Source organism: Melospiza georgiana, chromosome 5 (genome assembly GCF_028018845.1).
Source record: "Melospiza georgiana isolate bMelGeo1 chromosome 5, bMelGeo1.pri, whole genome shotgun sequence".
Classification (NCBI taxonomy): domain Eukaryota; kingdom Metazoa; phylum Chordata; class Aves; order Passeriformes; family Passerellidae; genus Melospiza; species Melospiza georgiana.
The window spans coordinates 55312265-55333959 of NC_080434.1; positions in this window are offsets into that span (position 1 = coordinate 55312265).

Genomic DNA, 21695 nt, shown 5'->3' on the forward strand with positions numbered 1-21695 from the left:
TGCTTATAGTTTGTCTTAAAATTTCCTTTACATTGACAGAAGTTACAAAAAGGCAAAATAGGAAGTGAACATGTTGTCAATACTCAAAGCTTCCTTGATATTAGAGAATTTGCAGAATGGAAATCTCACAGTCTTATAACTTTACAATGGAAAGATAACTTCAAAAATCACAGACTAAAAGAAGAAAGATTTGGGAAGGAAAAAATCACTAAGTTTTAGTGTTTCATTCAGTTGTAATGAAAGGGGGAAGAATAGTACACAAATGAAGAATTCTTTAATTTAAAATAGTAATGTTTCCCAATATGATAAAATATGATACAAAAAAAATGTTTAATTGAAAATGAATTATTTTATTGTTTTAATTTCAGATTGAAACTTTGTGTTACAAGCCTTGTTGTTAAAATAAATATTCATTTTTTTATAAGAGACATTTTCCAAGGAAAATATATCCACAACAAATATATCCACAACATACTTCATGCAAGTAAAGAACATGAATGTGTTATCATATTCTTTGAAGCATCCCGTCACTGGATGTAGTTATCTTTAATGTTTGCTTACAGCCATGGAAACAACACGTTTCCCCTTTTGGCACTGTAATGACTTTATCAAGACTCTAAAACTAGGGAACTGCAGTGTTTAAAAAACAAAAAGGAATTCAGCTGCTCTTGTGAGTTTTTCGTGTTATCTCTCTAACAGGTCTAAGATTCTTCAGAGAGGTGAAAGCATTGATATCTTTCCAATAATCCCTGAAATGTAGTGAGTTCATGGAGGAATGGAGACACAGGTATCATCCACGTTGCAGAGGAGGAGATGGAGATGGAGATGGAGATGGAGATGGAGATGGAGATGGAGATGGAGATGGAGATTGATGGCAATGAGGACAGGGGAGTAGTGAGAGGTCCCATATTTTTTTAGACTTGCTTGTACAGGAACTTGTACTTGCTTGAAAGGAACCAAAAATTCCCCATCTAAGTTTTGAAGTGCTCAGAACCAAATAGAAGAAAATAGTGGTACCAACAAGCCTCATCTCACAGGTACATCCTGCTTTGGTAAGTGTGGGAAATACCTGAGCATTTGCAAAGTGACTGGAAGACTGAGTTGGCCAAAACCTGCAAAACTGGGAGAGAAGTTTTTATAGGACAGGGATGACTAAGAGAAAACTTCTCATCTTTTGCTAAAAGAAAGGAAGGGGATGTTTTCCTATTTTCTTTCCAGGTTGTGCACCCCAAAAGGATATTCCACATTTTGGACATAAATCCAGATTAGTAGGATTTAAGCTGGTTGTTGTTAGTCTAACTCCAAGATGATTCATCTCAGTGGATCACTGTTTTTTGAACTTCGTGAAAGGGCAGTTGCTTTGACTTTGAGAGTGGCTGGACAATTTCTTGTTGCAGTGGTTAGAGGGTTAACATCAATAAAGAAAATATCAGCATTACAGTTAAGATCCAGATTCCTTAACTGAGGCTTCCAATTGCCATTTTTGTGATACCAGCTTGCATCCAGCAGCTACTACCAAGATCAATTTGCCTTGGGCTTTTGCTGCAGTCAGATCACCAGTAATTTTGTCAGTGGGAACAATCCTGATAATACAGCATTGAGATCTGTTGCAGCAGGTACTGGAAAATTCAGATGTGGAAACAGAAATCCTCAATCCTTGTGCCATTGTGCCACACCAAGCTCCTGCCTTTGATGCACACAGCTGCTCCCAAACCCACTCAGAGGAAATAGCTTGCCTCTGTGGCAGCTTCCCAGCCACATCCTGACAGGTTATTCCATCCTCTCAGGACCTCCATCCAAGGGCAGTGCCAAGATACTGGTGCTGATGCAGTGGCAGGCAGCTGAAGCAAAGCCACAAAGCCCATTTCATCCATCAGGGCTTGTGCCAGCAGCTCCTGGAGTGCAGCACTCCTCCCAGCACAGCGAGCAGGGAGCGATACCCCCTTGCTGCCCTTCATCCTGCTTTTTCAGACAGAGCTGAACAGTCAGCAGTGTGACATGTCCAAGGCCACCCAGAATGAGCACAGAGCTTGGAATAGGATCCATGTCCCCTCAGTCCCAAGCTCTCAAGGGGGGCAGTTTTGGCTTTTTTATTTTTTTTTTAAGAACAAGACCTTCCTTCCTGTAGGTTGCTGAGCTCCCTGGCAGCAGCCGTTGCAAACAGCCCCAGCTTCAGCTCTGCACAAGAATGGAGTGGGCACAATTTCCAAGTGATCCAAAGGCTGTCTGCTGGGACACAGGGAGAGAGGCTTCCAATCCAAACAATGCAGGGAAAGCGTTATGCAAAATCCCTTCTCCATCCCTTTCCTTACCACTCTTTCTCTTTGCATCTTGTTGACAGAGGATGTTTCTCCTGGCTGTAGCCTGGCTTCTGCTGCACTCTGTGTGGAACTCTGCAGCCCTCCAGAGAAGAAGTGCTGTTTTATAGAAAGGTTCAGCATTTCATAAATTGGCCTAATTTCCCATGGCTGTGAAACCCAGCCTTCTCTTAAATGCTCCATAAAGGAAGCTTGCCCAATCCATTGAAATACATAGAGAGAGAAGCAGGGAATTAATTAAATAAATATTTTTTCTTTGGCAATTCAAGTTGGTTTGTTTCAAGGAAATGGCTTTTGTTTTTCTCTTAGATATTGAGTGCTTCTACAGGATCTGGCTGTGGGTGATGGGGTTGGAGGGCAACACCCACCTGCTCCATCACTGTTCCACCAGCTGTGTGGTGGGGATGTCACAGTCAGCTTGATAACACGGTGTGTGGCACAGGAAGAGAAAATTTAAATCCAAAGTTACAATCAAAAGAAAAGCCAAAGAAAATTTACAGTATGTCAAAATAGCATATTTTGACACTGTCAGAACTTTTCTTTTTCATATGGTTGAGAAAAAGTTTTCAGTTAAGGTGACATTTTCATTTCTGAGAAGGCCTCCCTCAAAGCTTTTTCAAATAGTCCCAGAGGACATGATTCATTTTCTAATGAAATCCATTTTCTAATGGATTAAATACTATTCTCTCAGTTTTTAAAACACGGGAGGAGAACTAGGGAAAATGAACAACTCCAGGTGCACACAGGCTTGAATCCTGGTAACAGCTTTGCCTCTTGGTCTGCTCTACTTGAAAATATCCCTTGGCACAGCCACTTTTTCCTGTTAAAAACAACAGAAAAACCTTTTGCAAGAAGCTGTTTATGGTGCTGACAGGAAGCACCAGGTTAACCAAAAATACATGTGTGCTGTACTGGAGCAGTGCACCTCAACCCTTTGCTGTGTCTGCAGTTGTTCTTGGCAGAGTGTGGTCAAAGGTTTTGCTCTGCTTTTCTACCACATTTATTTTATTCTAAATCAGAGAGCATGAATGACTAGGCATACCAGGGTCTTGAGATGCACAAAAGGTATTTGACTTTTTGCAAGAGCTGTGCACCCGATCTCAAAAATCAGGCCCTCCTCCAGGGTTTGAAATTTGGCATTGAAAGAGCAGACCACCGTAAATCATTAGTCATTTCTGGAAATCTCAGCCAATTCTTCACCAAATGAGAAAACCTTCCGCTGAAAGTTAAAAGACCAATCCATAAGTGGTTTTAGCAGCTACTGTGTGTCCCTGCTGTACTGAGTTATTTAACCTGAGCCTAAGTTCCTTCCCAGGCTCCTAGCCCAACATGGCATGTTTTCTCTGCTGGAGATTCAGTTCTTGTACATCATGTAGTAAATATAAAAAAGGAGGTTTACAGCCCAGTGAATAGAGAAATCTCTTTCCAGGTCAATGCAAGAAATTATAGAGCATTGGAAAGCCCTAGTTTTATCTCCTGCCAAAGGAGGGATTAAGCTACAATGATTCCCAGGCCCAGGGTCTTTTTTTTTTCCCTTGCCTCTGCCTTCTTTGAGTGCAAATTGACAGAGACGAGTTTTCACTCCAAACAGCTGTCTGTTATTTGAATGGAGTCAGTTCCTAATCCCACACATGACTGCCATCAGAGGCTGCTGTAGTGGAAATGTTTCTAGTATCAAAACAAAGCCTCTGGCACAAAGATCTGTTTGAGAGGGCTCTGTGTGTAACCTCTACTTTCAAATACTATCTTTTCTCTGAAGGCACTTCTCTGCTGGCTACCAGACCAATCATTACCCATTTAATGGGTAGACAGTGGGGCAGTTCGTGCTGGAGGGTGTGCAGGAAAGGCGCTGGAGCCCTGCCAGCTCCACAGGGAGCCATGGAGCCCACAGGGCAGCAAGCACTGCACCCACCAGCACAGCTTAGGCAGCTTCCCTGGCTCTTTCTGGTGGGGACACGCTGTCACCAGGGCTGCAGGGAGGGCCAGCACTGGCCAGCAGCAGTGGGCACACCTAGGGGAGGAATGCTTCCACTCAGTGAGACAGCAAAAATCCAAGACTCTTCATGCACTCTGGGTAGACTTTAGTAAAGCCTTTGACATTGTTTCCCACATTATTCTCCTGGAGACAACTGGTTGCTCATGGCTTGGACAGGTGCACTGCTCACTGGGCAGGAAACTGGCTGGATGGCTGAGCCCAGGGAGTGTGGGGAATGGGGTTACATTCACCTGGGGCCATCACCATTGATGTCCCCCAGGGCTCAGTGCTGGGGCTAGCCCTATTTAATATCTTTATTGGTAATCTGGACAAGGGGATTGAGATGACACCAGAGAGATCTGGACAGGCTGGATCAATGGGCCAAGGCCAGGGCTCTGAGGTTCAACAAGGCCGAGTGCTGGATCCTGCCCCTGGCTCACAGCAACCCCTGCAGTGCCACAGGCTGGGGCAGAGTGGCTGGAAAGGGCCCCATGGAAAAGGACCTGGGGGTGCTGGGTGAGAGTGGCTGAACACGAGCCAGGTGTGCCCAGGTGGCCAAGAAGGCCAATGGCAGCTGGGCTGGATCAGCAGTGCTGTGGCCAGCAGGACACAGTCACTGATCAACCCTCTGCACTCGGTGCTGGAGAGGCCTCACCTTGAATCCTGTGCTCAGTTCTTGGCCCCTCACTCCAAAAAAGACATTGAGGGGCTGGAGTGCAAACAGATAATGAAACTGATGAAAGGTCTGGAGCACAAGTCAGATGAGGACCAGCTGTGGGAGCTGGGAGTGTTTGGCCGGGAGGAAAAGAGGCTCAGGGGAGACCTAATCATTCTCTAGAGCTCCCTAAGAGGAGGTTGTAGCCAGGTGGGAGTGGCCTCTTCTCCCCAGTAACAAGTGACAAAACAAGAAGAAATGGCCACCAGTTGTGCCAAGGGAGGTTTAGATTGGATTTTAGGAAAAAATTATTCATGGAATGGGCTTTCAAACATTGGGACAGGATTTCAAGGGCAGAGGTGGAACCACCAAACCTGGAGGTATTTAAAAGATGTAGATATTGCACTTGAGGACATGGTCTAGGAGTGAACTTGGTGTTAGCATTCAAAAACACATAATCACGGAGCGATTATATGCGGTGCTTTTTATTAAGAGCTCTGGGAATCGGGGTATATTCAACCCAAATCTGACTCCAACCGTACATCCGAAATGATCATGTTTTATACTCTATCGTTACATAACTTTCATGTTAATTATTAAACTTATATTGTTCTATTGTATACATAAATTTAGCCTCTCTCTGAATTTCCAACATAGTTTCTCACTATTCTTCTTATGATTATATAATAATTACATTTAATTACTAAACAATCATCACATCTAACAATTATATAATTTATCATACTGCTTACGCAGGTGCAGTTGATCTGGGAAAGCACAAAGCCTAACATTTTAGATTCTATCTTTAACTTTTTCCAGGGTTCCACTATCATTGGCAGTGCTGGGTTAATGTTTGGTTTCAATGATCATAAAGCCCTTTTCCAACTATAATAATTCTATGACTCTATGAATTAAGAAAAGATGCACTCTACACTGCATAATTATAAAGGAGAAAAATCAATATAAGATGCTCAAATGAAAATCAGTTGTTGGAATCCTTCTATTTACTTTTTCTTTTAATGTGTGTTTTCCCTCTTTCAATTTTCATTTGGAAATTGGAGCTTCAAGTGAAGTGGGCTGAAATAATGAATGGGACTGTTCTGAGAATTGTAATTCCCAAAGATCAGTCGCTGGAAATGCTCATACCAACCATTAATACTAAACTGTCTAAGAGTTTAGGTAAAATAAACACGGTCGGTATTTCTCTATTAACTTGCCAATCCATACTTGTTTTTCAAAAATTCAAAAGTTTGAATTGAAAATGCTGATCTACACAACATTTGATTCCAAAATATTATTGCCTTTGCTTGCCTCAAGTCAGGCAGGAATATCCCAGATGATGGCTCTCATTTTGAGATGTCATGAAAGAGCTAAGTTCTCTCTACTGCTCGTGATGAAAATTTCCTTCCTGAATTCTGGCAAAGGACTTCCTGCTTGCCTCATGCTCTATTTGTTAGACCACAACAGCAATACTTCTGTTGTTAAAAATTCTGTCCACTGATTCCATCAGGACCTGCTTCTTAGTGTGTGCTCACAGAGCAGCGAGGACACTGCACCTTGTCTTGGTCACATTGATAAAGAAATGGTTTGTCATTGAGCTAAAAAGACACAGAAGGAGACTGACCTTTCATTGGTCCTGCAGAAGACCAGCATGCCAAGTGCTTTAATAGATGCTGAAAGCAGGACTAAACTAGGTCAAATTTAAGTATTCAAAACTGTACATTTTTGGCTAGGAGAGAGGATGAAAATTGCATCACAACATTACAGATCAGGGTTCAGGGAACTTAAGTGACTCACGAAGAGCTGCACTGGAACTTCAGATCAGAAGTAGGGACATGCCTGGACTCCAAATATGAGGCTGTCATTTCTGCTAGAAAGCACAGAAAGAGGAGATGCATTCTGCAATGCCAGAACAACTCTGCTGGGCTGCAGTGCCTTTGCCTTCCTCAGAACATCCTTCACATCAAACACAGCAGCATGACTCCCACCTCTCCCATAGCCAGGTTTGCTTTGCTTCAGAGTGGATCAGGAAAACATTCCCTGTAGCCTCAGCCATACTCTTTGAGAGATCAAGATCTTTCCCAGCCCTTGCTGGGGTTGTTGGAATTAAATGATCTTCAAGGTCCTTCCAACCCAAACCATTTTAAAGTTCTGTTCAAGCAAGGATGCTGAATATGGGCACTGCAAGGGAAAAGAGGGGGAAATAGTACCTGAATTGGCAAAACACACATGGTGGGAAGGGCTGGAGCTTGATGGGCCTTGACAGTGCTGGCACAGCCCCACAAAGGCACGCTGAGCGCTTTAGATAATGAAAAGCTCCGTGCTGAAGCATGTCTCTCTAATTAATTACTGTGTTTGGCAGAGTAATCTCTCTCAAATTGACTTAATGCTCAGTTCAAGAAGCTTTGGAAATTCTGGCAGGTCATCTCACCCCTGCTGGTGGCTGCTATGGGCACTCTCTGAGGTGCCTGGCTGGCTGTCCCTGCCTGCTGGGGGCACACAGTGGCTGGGGCCAGTTGTGCTTCCACGGTGGAAGGGAGGGCCTGCCAAAGCAAAAAGCGTGGAGAGGCAGCTTGGAGAGGCTGATGAGTAGACACTGGCTTGTTGCTGTGGAGCACCCTTGGTTAAAAGGGATATTCCCTCCCCTGCTTCATCCACAGCTCTCAAACACACTGGAATCCTATTGGCAATAACACTGCCCTTGTGGGGAAGCACCAACTAGAAACAGTTTTCAGTCCAAGCTGAAAAGCTGCTGTCAGGAGCCCTACAACAGCTAATGAGGAACAATTTGGACGAGCCCCTTCGCAGGCTCATGCAGGAGATTGCAGCTGGATCAGAACCACAGATATCTCCTGAGAGCTGCTGTGGACAGGGAAGGGCAACAGTGTGAGGGCAGATGGAGATGGGGAGGCTCCAGAGTCTGTCCTTGGGCCAAGCCCTCAGTTGCGCCAACCCAATGATCTGTGATGCAAATCCAAGGAGAAAACCTCTCAGGGCTGGTGGGACACAAAGGTGCACATGGAGGGATGAGGAAGTCTGTTTTCTGCACAGTCATCACAGTCTTTCCTGAGGCTTTGTGCACAGGCAGAGAGGCAACAAAACCAGAAATGTGCATTTGCATGTTTGTTCTTGTAGGCAAATAGAAATTTCCCTATCTTGTTGCTGAAATAACCAACCATCTGGAGACATGATCCATGCTGCTTTCAAAACCAGCGAGGTGTCTTCAGTCCAAAAGCATCAAGTCCTTTGTGTGGGAGAAAGGGAATTTTGCTCAGATCTCTGTCCTGCATGACCTGAAGCACCTGTCCTGACACACCAGAAGCAATACCTAATGGTAGCACATGGGCAAGAACAAGTGGGATTTCTGGAAAACAGGGACGCCTCAAGCCAACCCTTCTACCACAACCAGGGCTTTTTAAAACTGTCCTTTAGTTGCTTAAGGGATTTTCTAACTTCCTGTGTAAAGTGCAAATTAAACCCTTCTGCATTTGACAGATTCTGTCTGAAGGGAGGTATTGATGTCTATTGATCAACTCAAGTGCCTCAGCAGGTCACACTGTCTGGAAAAGATTATTTATATCTTCATTTTCTCACAGTTTGGACAAGGTGATAGTTATGGCTGAACATCCTTGTGAGTCAATGGAAACTTCAGACTTTACTCGTTATCACAACTGTAAAAGTGAGACATTAACAAATGCTTTTTTAATTGACAGGAAGCTTTTCTTCCCAAGTAAGCAGCAATGTTCACTATGATGTCTGACTTGAGAGGTATGTTTCAGCAATTTTAATTTTTAGCATTTTTCAGAATTTTATAGAGACATTTTATTTAATGTGGCAAAAAAGTTTGAAGAAATAATTTAAATGAAAGATCATTTTTGGATCATTCTCCAGCTCCTCTACCAGAGAAGATCTATCCACTGTATTTCCAGAAACTGACTGTTCCTTTGTACCACCTAAAAGAAGAGAAAACAGTCAAAGCATTTTTGTAGAGTAGGTAGGGAGAGAAAACCTGATCTATAGTGTTTGAAATCTAAATTTCACTGTTGTAAGACAGGGAAGAAACTTGTTCTATTCATCCTAGTGGTAGACTCAAAGATTGGCTTATATTTTTATTTCCTTCCCAAGCAGCTTTGCTGGTCTGTAAACCCTTACAAATCATGTTCAAAATTGCTGTAACTGATATGCAGTTTGTGAGGCATCCCACAGGCTGAGTCTACACTGCCATTATTTTGGGGCCATTTGCTTTTCCTGGGCCTTGCCAGGAACAGATAAGTGGAGATGGAGGGGATAGCATGAAATGCTTTAAACAAATGCTTGCACTAATGCACATCCCACAAGCCACAAATGCTCCAGGAGACCTTTGCCAAGGGTTGTTTAAAGGTTTTTTTCTGAGAAACAGCTCCTTTTCACCATCATCCTGTCCCCTCAGAGCCCAGCAGAGGGTTTATGGTGACCTGGAAGGCACCATGCTCTTGAGGAAAGAGGAAAACAAGGGCTGGAGATTTCTGGCTGGGTGGTTTTGCACGACCATGGAGGGATGAGAGGACTCCTGCACTCTCTGGGTGTGTTGTGTGTGCATACACAGAGGGAAATGTGTGGGGCTTCCAGAAGGGACACGCAGGAAAAAACAGGTTTCTGCAAGTAGGAACTTTCAGATAAGGATGTCCCAGTTCTGTTTTCATCCTTGACCATCAACCCATTTCTCATCTGTGAGCCTCTCTCTTGCTTTCCCTGCCTCAAAACAAAAGGTCAGTTCAGAGAATGCCAAAGTGCAAGTGGATAAAAATGAAAAAAACCCCATCATCTTTCCCTCTGCTCCTCTTAGGTTGTCTGAAAGGGCATGCTCAGCATGCAAAAAAAACCTGCTGACTTCACACTCTGCTGGAGAAGGTGATTTGAAACCAACAAAAATAATTGTCACTGTGTTTAGCCAGAGTCAATAAAAGCACTAAGGGCCTGGCAGTGTCAGACCTAGGAGAAAATAAATTGCCAGTTCATGAGCACTCCCTACAATGTATCCTGAAAAGAAGTTTTCTTTTCTTTCTCCTCAGAAAAAAAGGGAGGGAGAGAAGTGAGATGGGGGAGGGCCTGGCAACATATATTTCATGTCTAATGATATTGTTTTAGTGGCGAGAAATAAAATGTGGGATCTTGAATGATGGCATAGGAAAGAATGAATAAAAATCCTGCTCACACTGATTGCCTGTTGGATCACATAGTAAATCTGAGGTAAAGTGTCTTATTCCTAGGGACAGGCAAAAAAGTTGCAAAATCAAAGGAGTGGCATGATCTATCTTTTCCAAAATATCTATAGTTTTGGATGCCCAGCCTGAGACACAGTCAGGTCTGACTTCAGAAGGGGGAAGAGCTCAGCAAAGTCTCCAAATTGCAAACACGTTTTAGCCCTGAAAAATGAAGGTACCTAGAGGGGATCAGACCTGGGGGAATCAAATTCTGTCTCCATAATCATGCCTGGTTTTACTCCCTAGCTTCACCAATCTCCCTAATAACATTGGCCCCCATGTTCAGAAATCTTGCCTCATCTAAAGCCACTAGCCACTTTTATAAACCAAAGCCAAAACCAGTTCTAATAGTTTCCAGAGACCATGAAAGAATGAGGAAAAGCCATGTTCAAGAGATTTTTTTATTGAATGTTTTAACAAAATCAAACAGAGTATGGTAGAATGTAGAGCTTAAAAAGTCAGGCAGAAAATACAGTGCTATTTGTGTTTCCTTTTCTGTGTTGTTTACCCTTACACTGGTAACCTCCTAATTTAGCCTTGTTTGTCTCAGCACTGTTAGGTGCACAAAATGAGGGACTTCATTTTCACCTCAGAGCCATACCCTGGGTGTTGTTAGACATCCATGCAGACCTTAAACATCTGTGGTATTTATGGGCCCACAACTGCTCAGTGTACAAAAACATCTTCTCTATGAAGAAGGACACACTGCCCCAATGATATTTACCTGTCATATTTCAATTGTTTTAAGCAAAAAAAAAAAGTTCATTCAGTGAGTTCAGAGTGATCTGATGAGCATGAATGCAGCAGTTAACCCAGAGAGATGAGGAAAATTTACAACATGCAGGAGTGGGGATGGGGTTGAAATGGAGTTATCAGCCAGTGATGACTTTTTCTTTGGAAACATCCTTCCTTTGTATCATTAAAAAGAAGAGAAAATAGTCAAAGCCTCTTTATAGAGTGGGTAGGAAGAGAAAACCTGATCTATAGTGTTTGAAATCTAAATTTCACTGTTGTAAGACAGGGAAGAAACTTGTCCCATTCATCTTAGTGGTTGCCTGAAAGACCCTTTCAGTCTACACTCTTTCATCCAAATGGATGAAAGAGCTGGCTCGCAAGCAAGGAGGAGAGAAGGGTTTGTGTGTCTCTGTGGCCCACCTACCACAGAGACCTTGGAAGGGAGAAATGTCCCAAATAAACAGAGAAAAGTAGAAAGCCAACTTTTCTCTGCCAGGGTATGAGGCTTAGACAAGGTGACCACCATTTCCACCCCTGAGGCTGGACAATTTCTGAAGATTGAACCAAAAAGCAGGTTGTTTTTTTCCTGTTCATGTCTGCCATCCCTTGGCTACAAACCCAGCTGGATTTCACAATGGCAAGATGAGTGTTCATAGAGAAAGGCACAGCTGCTCATCACTGGAAAATACTCGCTGTTGCATGCAAAACGTCGCATCATATTTTTAATTAGATGTGACAGCTCGTGGTTCAAGCATGTGAGGAATTCCAGGCTGGATGAAAAGGGACTGGGCAGAGATCAATAGGGATAAAGGAGCAGCGATAAGGAGAAGGACCTGCTTAATCTTGTTTTTATCTCTGTTTATTTATTGTCTGTCAGTGGTGCTCTCCTGATCAAACACACGGGCATGTAGAATCCAGTGCACTTACTCCTTAGGACATGACAATAACAACAGAGCTGGCTCTCACATCCCCATGCACTCCATCCTTGGCAAGCAGGGTCGTCTGCTGGCTGACACACCCGGCTTGCTCCATGGCACTTATCACCTCGCCAAGGCACTCAACTCCAGCCTGGCTCCTTTCCCTGCCCTCCCAGTGATAACGAGTGTTCCTGCTCTCCCACACCTTCCCTCCTGACAACTTGTGTAGTGCCCGGGCTGGAGACCAGCCAGGCTGATCCAGGAGGTGTCAGACAACAGAGGTGCTTGGGCCCCGTCTCCCATTTTAATTCTGCGATTCATTTAAAAATTTTAACGTGTATAAATCATAGTTTTCATTGCCCTTCAAAAAAGTGTCTCTGCAGTTGAGAGGGTGAGAATCTGGGGGTCCTGGTGGAGCTCAATGGGGGAGCACTGCGTTTCAAGTTGAGATAGGGCTGGGCACTTATTCATTAGACCTCATTGTCAGGGTTAAGTGGGGATTTCATCTCTGATTTACACTCTTTCTGATGGCTCTGCTCTATTTCAACTCCAAATTTGGACCCAAAATATATTTCTCTGCTCTTGGGGTTTCACCAGCCGGTTTATACAAAGCAGGGTTGCTGGGCAGCCTCTCCAGTGGACAGACACATAGGAAAACATGGCTGGGATTTCCATGGGAAGTGGGGCCCGATATTGTCTGTACCAGTGCCCTTTTCACTGTCTGAGTACATAAGCAAACCAAGCCCCAGGGTAATTGCTTGATTTAGAGCAGCTGAGGGTCGAGCTGGATTTTTGGATAGCACACATGCTGTGATTCCAGAGGAGAAATAAGTCTCTAAAGAACAGAATATATGGCATCCCATATGTAGCCATATATTCTCTGAGCTATCTCTGACCCTCCAGGCTTGTTGAATAAACCTAATTCAAGCAAGGCTATTTTAAATATCATTGTATCTATTTCCAGGATGATTTGTCTGCCAAAAGTGGGACATGCCTTGCCTTCCATTCAAGGGTTTTCCTACTCCAACTTTGCACAAGGTAAAATATTCTAGCATTGTCCTAATTCCCATCAATCCCTACCTGCAAATTAGCTATTCTTGGTAAGGCACTAGGAAACATTAATCATCATAAACATTGGCACATCACAGTTCTAGCTTCCAGTCTAGGTCAACATAAAAAGAAGATTTTTATGATCTATTTAAGCTCCAGTGACATTACCAAAAAGTGAATATGGCACTTTCACAAACCCAGATTAATTTCTTTCCAAACCTAGATGTTTCTCTGCAATACTCAAGCTGAATTTACTCAGTTTAGGCTGCTGCTGTAGTGTGCAGAGGCTGCCCAGACTGAGCCAGTCTGCCTCACGTGTGTTGGTGGTGCCTCATTCTTTCTGCTACCTAAGGAGAAGACCTTGAGTGATTGTGTCTCTTGTTTAAATAGCAGCATTGGCAACATATAAATCAGGCCAAGGCACTTTTACAAATTACTTTTAACTTCCCTGGCACCTTTGAGATAAGCAAAGGCTTCACAGGTGCTCCATAGCGAGAGAGAAATGCTGTTTGCTTTACAGTTTCCCAGTGCTCTGGGGACAGTCAGAATTTTGGTCATCCATTCAAAATGGGTCCAAAAAATCTCCTGTCAGGATCACTAGCCAACAAACAGAAATATGTAGAACTCCTAGGGCTGCTTTCATAGATGAGGCTTGCAGTGGATGATGAACTCCTGGGGTCTGGATGCACTGGGAAGGAGCTGGGGCATTTATGCCTGGACTGTTCCTTACCAATACACCTCTCCTATCCCTCCAAAAATTCAAAGTGACTTTTAGCATTATTTAGCCCTTGTCAGATGAGAAATACAAGAATCAGATCTGACATTTAACCCCAGCACACAGGTTGAAATCTGGCCTGTGCTCCCCCACAGTCTGAGCACATTGTCATTCAGAGTGCCCTGCTAGAAAAACAGAAGCAAGTGGTGAAATATGGATCAGAATTCAGGTTCACATCCAGAACTCTTGGAGTATTCAAATTCAAGAAATCCAGAAACTAGGGGAAGAAGAAAACAGAGAGAGTGAGGGGAAATGATGAAAAGTGAAGACAAAAAAGTAGGAGAAAAAGTCTTTTCTACTTCCTGAAGAAGGCAAGGCAAAGCACTTTATTAAATAGTAGTTTTGGTTGAATGTTTCTTTTGGCTTTGTCTTCTAACACCTTTTCCTGGGATATCCCTTTGCTCAATCTAGCAGTCTCTGAGTCTGCTAAAGAAATACAGCTTCACAATAATCTTTACATCTAAGGTACAGCAAGAAATGCCTGCCAACTCTTTTTACCCTCCCCAGGGGCTGCACTCTGGGTTCCTGTTGGCATGTTCTTCTCTTGGGTGTTCATCCATGGCTGATATCTGTGGTTGTGCCAAGTGAGAGAAAAGTGTATTTTTGGTTGCTCTCATTCAGTAGCACTTCTTGTCCCAGACACTCTGTGGCCACTTCTATTTTCTGATCTGGCATCTCTTCTCATCCTCTAACCAGTGTGGAGCAGGCAGCAGCTTTTCATTACAAGTGAGTGGTGGTACAACATGTTCAGTGCAGAGCAGAGCTGTGCTGACAGAAGAGGCAAAGGGTGAACACGATCATCTCTCCTGTGGAACTGGAGCCAGACAGGGACTAAGAAGGTCTTTTAAGAAGTATGTTTTTATTACTGATGACCTTTTAGAAGAAATGCCTCTCCTGTCCCATTTCTTCAACCAAATTTGGCCTGCCTTGGTGAGTGTGCAGCTGGGGTGATTGCTTTGCATCCAGTGGCAAGAGAAGCCTGATTCCACAACTGAATATGGTATTTGGAGAACTAATTTCCTTCTTTTCCTGAGAGGTCATTTCTTTCCAATGCTGCCTGTGCAAATGGAGGAAGGAATTTTTTTGCTTTTTTTTCTTTTAAAGTCTGCTCTACTCACCTGATGCCCTCAATGAACTCAAAGTTTTATCAAGTGGTTTCTGAAAATCAGACTTACTGATCTCCCTTCAAGACTGAATTCACCTGCAGCAAGCAAAATGCCTCTAAGCACTATTTCCATACTAGAAAGGGACTGTCCATCTTCACACTTGTGTGGATGATGCACAAATGGTCCCACATGGGAAAGGTGAGGAGTTTGTGTGTAAACCTGGTATTTTAAGTTTAACACCCACCAGAAGAAGCATCCTAAAAAAGTATGTTTATATTAATATTTTGAAGTTTCTCCTAGATAAAGTAGAGCTGAAAGAGGAGCTTTAATTCCTAGCCTTATGGGTGCTCTGAATATTGATCCTATTGCAGAGCACCTTAAATTAAACTGGTTTGGGGTTTAGAAGGGCTGGTTCTTCACTTTTCACTACCTTCCCACTGTGTACATCTGAGAGTGCTGCCCCAAGACAGTGCCCGCAGGCCCAGTTCCTAGGCTTGCCAATGTACTGTCGGGTGTTTCTTGCACAGAGATGGTGACCCTATGGCAGAAATCTTTCATGAGAAGGAAAAATAATACCTCAATGAGCATAGTTCACCTGCTGTCATGTGAGCATTTAAAAAATGCTCCAGAGCTCATCAAAAACCATATATCAAGCCAAATATGGGTAAGTGCTAATTGGGTGCAGGTATTTCTAATGCAGATTTCTAAGGGAAAGTGAGATTATTCCTGCATCCTGAGCCCACAATTGTTACTCTGATTAACTACCTGATAATATCCAGATTTAAAACTTTCAAGGTAGGGGTGGCAGATATGTTCTGTATCTATTTAACATCTATTTCTGACAGGGATCAAATATCTGTGGGAAGATGCTAGACACAGATTACACAGTAGAAAGACTAAATTAAAGTATTGTTCAGGATAGTTGATTTTAGCTTTTTTTTTTTAATTCCTTTATTTATTTTGAGGCAATTCTAAAATCAGCAAAGTACCTTTGCTTCTCTTGTCATGTCTCTGAAATGAAGGAAGTATTTGAAAATACTGAAATTGAGGGGCTAGGCAACCCAAACATGTACACTGGGCAGTGATGCCCTGGTGAGCAGACTGATCTTGAGAAAGTGAACTGATTAAGAATGAGCTTAAGAACTTTACAGTACAGATAAAGAGGGATCTTTACATTATTCAATTAATCTCAGACTCCTGGTGATCCAGATGGCCCCTTTGCTCTTTTACTGATGTGTGACCATTACCAGAGATGTGTAGCCATCAGTAAATCAACCTAAATACTTTGTTATAATAGTCCTCATTACAGAACATTGATAGATTAACTGTGTTCCAATTCAGTTTATGAGCAAAGCGCTTTGCTCTCCCTGGCAGTGTGATTAATGTGAGGTTCACATACTTAACATTAGAGACCAGTATTTATGGCCTTAAAAACATCAAGAAAAAAGCAAAATGTTTGCTGTGACAGCACATATAGTACAAGTGTCAAATCTTATCAAGGATACTCTCATCCATTATAGCTTCAAGAGGTGCTATCATTTACCAGGCTGACCCGGCAGCCCTTGGCGCCTCATTGTAACATTCTCTGTGCGGTAATCCAGTTAAGAGCAGAATGCAGCCTGAGTGAGACATAGCTTAACACTTGCATATGATCAATATAAACATTACTGGGAAAGAAATCATCAGCAAGCCAGATAAAGTCATCCTTTTCAAGGGGGGGAGAATGGAGTAAAACTTGGCCAAGTAAAGTGATTTTCTACCTCCCTTGCAGTAGCAACAAATTGAAGGCAGTTGTGCTGCGAGAGATGTGGGGGTGCTGCAAATTTGAGGGTGAGGTTGAGGCATGGTCTGGGCCAAGACATCACAACAACCTTTGCAATGACTAGGGCTGTTTTCAGTGTTGCTATTCTTTAATCAAGGAGGTTGAAACTTTGCAGGGGCTTACAAAATATTTGTAATGTGTTTGCTATGCAGCTCGAAATCTTCAAGGAGCACAATCCCATTTATGCTGAACTAATTTCTCTTGTAGGACTCAGAATAAAAAATCTTGAGTGAGAGAAACAGATTAATCTCAAGTCTGTACGTCCTGTTTCAAAGTCAAACTTCTCTGAAAGTCCTGGAATGCTCTTCACCTCCCACATATCAGGGATAGTAATAGTCAGGACCTGCTTGAGGATCTGTACTCTCAGTGGTTGCCATCACAACATGCTTCACAGATGAGCTCAGAGACAGCTTGACCAGTTTGATTTATTATTTGTCCAGCAGTAGGACAGGTGTTACTGAATGAGTAATGCTGGCCCTATTCTAGCCATCAGTTAAGCGCTCAAAGGCACTTAAACATGCACATAATCACAGATACACCTCAGTATCACTGACTCCAAGGAGACACCAATGTGCAGTCAGAGCCAAGCACATACTGAAAAGTACCTTCATGAATCAGGACCATTATTTGACTAAACTACTTGAGGTATTTGTGAAAATACTGACAGATTGCAAAAGCTTCATTGACATAAGGCTGAGTGATTTGAAGGACTTACCCATCTTTCTCTCTTTGTCTGAACTGGTTCAAGATATGTGTCCCTCATGTGCTGAAGGTGAGAAGCTGCAAAGTGCCCCAGTGTGCCTTGGTTTCAGTGTACATTTTAGTGGGTTTAAGGCATGCAATGACTGAGACGTTCGGGAATTGTCATTTCTGGACATGTTTTGCCATGTCTAAACCCAAAGAAACTATGTGCAGGATCAGGCTGTGAACCAATGCAGAACAAACAGCAGATAGGACTGAGTTTGGAGGGAAACCAAAATGCCTTTGAAAATTTAACCAGCTTTATCCAAAGGCCTGTACACCAAATGAACAGTCTGTTTCTCAAAGGGGAGACTTTGGCATCATACTACACTACCCAACTTCCATCCAACAGCAGATCCCATGCCAGAGCCTGCAGGCAGTGCTGTTTCACATCAGCCCCATAATTTGAGGGTTAAAATGCTATCTACCACTAGCTGGGAAAAGGGTTTGGATGCTTTCTGGTTTGGAAAAGTTTCTTTTTGATGATAAAGAGCTCTCAAATTCAGCTGTGAGTTTTACTTAAATCACTGCCACTAAGTGCCTGGAGTCAGTGGCAGCTTTCCTGAGCTGTGTGGAGATGGGAGCTTACAAAATGTCTCCATTTGATGTAAGGGGGAGGGATTGCTGAGGAGTACACATTTACACAGAGATTTATTGGGGGAGAGGGCAGGCTTGTGCCAGACTTGAAAGAGAACATGCTTCTGTGAGATAAATTCATTTTCATGTTTATTTATCTAGTGTAGAAAAACGGTCCTGCCTAGTAGAGCATATGCTGGGCATAATGAAAGACAAACGTCAGCTTTTGAAGGAAAACACCCATTCATCAAAGGACACAGAAGAATAAACAACTTGTTCATTAAAACACAATTGAAAGGTGGCTTCTCCTCTCCACTCCACCTGCTTTCCCAAGTTGGGGGCTGCATGGGAGACTGCTGCTCTCTTCTTACTCTTTCTACTCACTCTCTGTCCTGAAGCAGATAAAAGGCTTTTCCCACCTCAGAGATGGGGGGAAAAAACCCCAATACTTAGGCCCACAGTACTTCACCAGCTTTTTCTTCACTGTTTTGAGCAAGGCCACATCTACATTCAGCTCAAGTCTGTTGAGACTGATCCTGGCTGAAGGACTGACTCTGTACCTGGGCCAAATTCTGGTCAGCACTCTCTGCTCTCTGTGAGTCCTTGTGGTGGGTGCTGGAAGCTGGTAATATGATACATCCCAAGGATCCCTCTGAATAGGAGGAAGCAATCAAAACCTTCTACATTTTCCCAGGGTGGAAAAGCAATTTCCTCCTCCAGCTGTAACGCTGGGGCAGATTGAAAGGTCTCAGGGAAAGTAATTATGCCCTTTGATGAGTCTATCAGGAAGCTGAGACTGGCTCATTGGTGTGAATAAACTTTTTGTCTTTGGCCTAAGTGTCTATATGAACCAACAAAAGGAAATCTTCTTAGTGCGTCTAGTGTCTATATTCCTGCATGTGAGGTTGGTTTCTTTTATGAAGCATCATGCATATATATATGGACATAAATAAGTAATAAGGAAAATAATAAGAACAATAGCCAACCCATGTGGTAGGTATCCCAGACAAATCCACTGGTGTTTGAGCTCTGGATGTTTTAAATAGTTTGCCACTGCTCTGTTAATTTTCTGTGATTTCTTTTTGGCCAGTCATCAATGAGACTTTTGATTGTGTCTCATTCATATGCATTCATATGCATCTCTGGAAGCCACAATTAATTAATGAATTAATTTCTGTAAAATCATGATAGACAAATACAAGCTGTCCCTCCAGACCAACTTTTATTACTGCACATGAAAGCCTGACAACAGAAAATTACTGAATCATTGGTTGATTTTTGCTCAGTTTTAGTGTGAAGTCACAGTTCAGTTGAGTCTTTTAAAAACAAATCAGTTGAGCCCAAAAGATCCTGTTTGCAGTTCCCACTTGTCAGCAATGACTTGCTGCTTAAAAAAAACAAACCAGGAGACTTTGAAGATCCTCTTAAAGAGTAGATTAGATATAAAAAGAAATGAGTGGAAGAATGAAATTCTGTTTTGCACTTGGAATCTGCAAACTGGATCTGAGAAGAAACAATACAGCTCCAATCCGGGAACACCTTGTAAGACCAAAGTCTGAAAAAAAAAAATGTGTGTAGGTAAAATTACTCACCATCCTGATCGCAAAACATCAGTGTTGACATTTCTTTGGATGTAACTGGAAACTTAACAACGATGATCCACTTTAGCTGGGGATTTTCTTAACCTATAAAGTTCAAGTAGCTTTTTCTTCTCTCCAGACCACTGATCTGGCTTTGCTGACTCTGAGACTAAATAGGCGCCTTGTGCGAGTGACCTTAAGTACAACGCCTGGCACATAAGCTTTATTTTCAAAAAGTGAGCAAGCAGACACTCAGGTTTAACTTGTGACCTATTAATACATCTAGATGGGACTCAGCAGGGGCCACAGGCATCTCAAATGGTGCATTGGTTTGTTTGAACAGCATACTGCTCTGTGCCCATGCACAATCCAAGCCTGAGACCTGCGGGCCAGGAGGGAGCAGTGTAAGATGAACTGCCTGGGAGAGAGCTGGGGCAGGAAGAAGCAGACTCCTCTTTTTTTTCTTTTTTTTTTTTTTTTTTTTTTGTATTTTCTTTTCTTTTACTTTCTTTTTGTTTAGCTCTTTTTTCTGGTTCTCGATCTGGGGAAGAATAGCCTGCATGAACTCTCCAGCTGCTCAGCTGTAGTGGTGGTTGTGCGTACGGGGCCACAAGCTCATCCCATTGTACCTGTATGGAAAGGAGTAGCAGCATCTTCCATGCCTCTCCTTCCACTTCTCTTCAGCTCATCTGCTGATCACCCAGGATGCTGTTAAGGAGAGGGGAGAAATAACAACTCTTTTATAGTTTATAGTGAGTGTGTATAAGCAAGAAAAAGCACATCCACTCACCTGTTCCTTCCGTGTCCCATGGCGGTTGCAGAGGATTCATATTGGAGGGTTCTCCAGTCTGCTTTCATGATGCTCACAAGTGTGCTGCCTTACATATCTGAGGTCTTACAATGCCAAATCATGTAGTGAATGAGTGGGAGACATCTGGCCTGGCTCTAAGCATGAAAAAAGACTTGATCCTTGGTCTAACAAAGTTCCTATAATCAATGGAAGCAAATACATTTTCCAGTGTACAGCAATGCCCATCTGTCTCAGCAGGGGATGATGAGTACCTCATCACCCTTTAGTGAATAGAAAATACCAGAAATCATTAACCTCCAAAGAGCAGGGGTTGCTTTGTTTTGCCTTTCACTGGCAAGCACACCAGACTGAGCTGTGCTGGTAGATGACATCCCCTGTCACAGAGGCTGCCGGGGGTAATACCCAGCCCCACTTGCAGAGCAGTTCACATGGGTGACCTGTTGACAACCTCTAGGAAAATAAGCTGAGGTGACTGATTCAGCCTTTTCAAACATTGGGCTCAGCTAACAGGGCTGAGCTTGTTGAAGTGTCACAGACCAAATTTGCATGTTCTGATTTGCTGGAAGACACTAGGGCATGGCAACGGAGCAGAGACAGAGGAAAGGTCAGCTGGGGATTGGAACCTCTTCCAGAGGTACAGATGGGGCCAGGAAGGTGTGTACAGAGTAGTCAAACAGGTTAAAAGACTTCCAGCTTTTTCTCCAGTTGATCAGAAACAAAAGCCATTACGAGATTCTAGAGCCAATGCTTGTCTGCTTCAGTAATTCTGCTCTGTTTCTCTTGTGCCAAGCAAAATGAAAATGGCAATCCTAAAGATAACCAAGCAGTCAAATTATTGCGGCTTAGGGATTTATGCATATAGACACATATCTAGCTTTTAAAGAAAGCCAGGAAGTTCCACTCCTTGGAAAAAAGATTAGGGATATGTCAGGCAGAGCAGACAGAGTGCTGGAGACAGCCACTTAAAGGAAAATAAATGAATGAGAAATGTCCCAGGTAGAAGATAACACTCTAAAACAAATTAATTGCAAAGGAAGAGATATCAGAGGTCACTGTGTTTCTGCTAGTTGTCAGGAGTCCTGCCCATGGAGCACAGCACATGGTGCTGACATAGCTGAGGGGTCCTGGCACTGCAGTGGGGCTGGATCCAGCTCTGGCATCAACCCAGGCTCCTGCTGAGCTCCTTGGGGTTAAGCTGCACATGCTGAGTAGCAGAACCAGTACCAGAAGTGCTTTTCCACTCCCATGCACAGCCACCCATCCCCTCTCTCTCCTCCTACCACACATTGCCATCCTCTCTCTCATGACCGTTTGGTTGTTATCCAAGATCTAATCTAGGTCAGTAAAGTTAAAAAGAATGAGGAATGGATCTCTTACCACAAACACAAAAT